We start from the raw sequence: 3,127 nt of genomic DNA on the forward strand, positions 1-3,127 counted from the left end.
TTTTAAGAAAGGACTTTAAATCAACAACCCAACATTTAAAATAACAAGTCTGGAAAGCAACAAAATAAAGTGGCAAGTGCACTGTGATGCCTTAGGGCTTACATCATAACCAAAATGAAAGGAGTTCAACAATAACAGTAAAACAAAGGGGTGAGGCGCGCTCCCAGGTAGGCGGACCTCACAGAGTTCAACATAGAAAGAGAAGCTAGTAAATCGATAGAGTACCAAATGGGAAGAACTTCAAGCAACAGGAACAGCAACACATGGACTCGGCCAACGACCCACCTCTAATCCAAATCGTCCGGAATGACCTCGTGGTAACCTGAAATGTAGGGGTGAGCATTTCGTCCTCGCTAGCCCAATAGGGGCCGACCCAACCTTAGTTAGGTTTGAAATCTAATAGGTAAAACATAGCTACTAGAATATAGGTTGCGCGCATTTGTAAAATCAAGTAAAACAAATGCAAACAAAAACAATCACAGTTGTTTCGTTTCAGGAAATCATATGCAGCATGCTTCACACAATTTGGAGCTCCGAGATACTTACCTGCCGGCTAAAGTAAAATAAATCAGTGACCGATCTGGTTCGTCCTGAGTAAGAGAACCAGCCAACTACTCTGTAGTCCTTGTGACTACAAGTAGCGAAAGTGTCCATTTCCTGGCTCTGAGTCTCCTATGACTGGTTCACTGTCTGTACTTACCTTTCCCCGACAAACATAGGAGCACAGCCCCCTCCGGAGGTTCACGGTTATCGACACCGTGGGATCCCTAGGAATCTACGCGTCTAGGTCCCATTCACTTTCAGGTCACAAACACAACATACAAAAGGTACAGTATCTCAACATGCAAGTCTAGCCTCGGTTTTCACAATCAACAATTATCAGTTTTGAAAACACATGTATCACGAGGCATCGACTAATGAACAACCAAAAACGTACTTGCAGGCAACATAATATTATACTAGAGCATTCCACATATATCGAAAAGCCTCTAACAAGGAAGGGACAGCTCACCCTACCTGGAAAATGTTGGCGTACTCCACACTCTGATGCTTTCCGCTTAAGCTTCCTTAACGATCGTGTTTCCTAAACCATTACTTAGTTTGTAAGTAATTATTCAGGTAAACATCATGATCAACTTTAAGTAATCGCGCACACTAATTCCTTTTTATTTCAATGAGGCCATTAATTATTTATTCCGACTTTTACCAATTTGGAAAACCAACTTCTTTCTTAAAAAGGAAGGCGTCCTTATCGCTCCGCTAAACTATCGTCAATCCGAGCGACCAAAGTCGAGTCGATCCTCACGTTTTACGAGGTCGGTCAACCCTGGTCAACTCTCGGAGTTGACTTTTGACCTTTGACTTTGACTTCTGACTTTTGACCAAGTAATCCTTTATTTACCATTATTTATTATTTATTAAAAATAAATAAGTAAATAATTATAAATAAAGTTTTACTTTTACTTTTATCCATTTACTTCTCATTTTTCACCTTTTCACTTTTACCATGACTTTTACCTCCACACTTTCACTTTTACCTTTTACCTCCTTTTTACCGAATTTACCTTTACTTTCACCTTCTTCACTTTTTTACCACTTTACCAAGGTAAAAACTCATTTAATCCAATTTTTACCATTTTCTTTATTTTCCCTTTTCTTCCAAGAACAAATCCATTTCTTTTCTTCTTCCTTTTCTTTTTCCTTTGGCCAAAACTACACAACTATAATTACCAAATCTTCAACAACAAAATTCCAACACTAAGAAAATTATGCTAATAAAATCCTACTAATTTATCCATCCTCAAATCTCTAATTTCACAATTTTTCCAACAACAACAATAGCTCAACATAAACCAAATCAATCAAATAAATTCCAAAAATTCTAGGGTTTGTCCAAAACCCATTCCTTACCCTTTCTCCTTCAAAAATCACGTCATATACCTTCTCCTTGGCCTTCTTCACCTACAAATCCGTCCATAATCAACATCTCAACCAAAAACTCGAAAACAAGGTTGCATGGATAGATCCTTACCAAAAATCCTTGCCAAACCCATAGCCTAGCTTGATGGTTCAAGGAGAAATCGGGTTCATGCAAACAAAATCACAAACCCAAATTAAAATCTCGGATTTAGGAAGAAATAGGTATAGATCGAAGGATTAGAGGCTAGATTAGGATGGAAAATACCTTGATTTGAGCTTGGAAAGAAGAAATCACAAAAGCCCCAATTTTAGCTTCGGGTTCTAGGGTTTTTGGGGGATTAAATGGCTAAATTTCTTGATTTTGGTTGGAGAAAAGGAAAGAGGGAAGGAAGAGAAGAAAATCTGGAAATTTTGGTTGAAATCCGGATTCCGGCGACGGCGGCGGTGCGGCGGCGGCGATTTCCGGCGAGGATGAGGAGAGAGAAGCTCTCGGGTAGAGAGAGAGAGCTGAAGTGAAAATGAGGGGGATGGAGGCTAGGGTTTGGTGATGTGTTCCTTAAATACCTCTCCCAAATTTTAATTGTGAAAAGTCGAATCTGCCCCTCCTTTTGGGCCAATGGGCTTGGGCTGCCACTATTTCATTTTCCTCTATATTTTCCTTAAGCCCACTCCGAAAATACAACACCAAACATCCTTATTTCTCCGACACTTCACCGAATCCTTTCGGGAAAAATTTTCCGAGCTTATCCTAAGCCTTGATACTTTAAAAATACTTTTCTAGACCCAAATTGGATTTTCTCTAAATTTCTTAATCCTTTTTAATGGCCTCAAAGCCTTAACCTAAGCGCGAATACTTGTGTACCATACGAATACGTAGTTTCAAACATTATACGACAAATTAAAATAAACAAGAAAAAGTACGGGGGTCTACAATTTTCCCTAAAAATAAACTACATGGGATGCTCAAATTTCATAAATATACAACAAATTATATACTACACATAATAATAGCAAGAATATATCATGCATAAAATAAAATGTAAACAATAGTATAATACAAAGCATGCGTAGGCATAATTTATATAACCGTAAATAAAATAAAACATGCTTAAACATAATTATGTAAAAATATAAATTAAAATAACAAGGCATGCTTAAAAAGGATCAATATTATCTAACTAAACATGCTCAAAAGTTCATGATAAAA

General features: G+C 37.7%; 1 long non-coding RNA gene across 2 annotated transcripts; it reads right to left on the reverse strand.

The window, feature by feature from the left end:
• On the reverse strand, window positions 1–2,451 carry LOC133732109 (uncharacterized). 2 transcript variants are annotated; one of them, XR_009856943.1, is made up of 5 exons: window positions 2,186–2,451; window positions 2,033–2,057; window positions 1,912–1,962; window positions 1,018–1,084; window positions 1–322 (listed from the first exon to the last, which is right to left on the reverse strand). It is a non-coding gene; the product is annotated as an uncharacterized LOC133732109 (long non-coding RNA). The 2 variants fall into 2 exon arrangements; XR_009856942.1 differs by having other exon boundaries at window positions 1–1,084; window positions 2,186–2,450.
• Between the last annotated feature and the right edge of the window lie 676 nt (window positions 2,452–3,127).

The sequence above is a fragment of the Rosa rugosa genome, chromosome 2 (assembly GCF_958449725.1).
Source record: "Rosa rugosa chromosome 2, drRosRugo1.1, whole genome shotgun sequence".
In the NCBI taxonomy this organism is placed as follows: Eukaryota; Viridiplantae; Streptophyta; class Magnoliopsida; order Rosales; family Rosaceae; genus Rosa; species Rosa rugosa.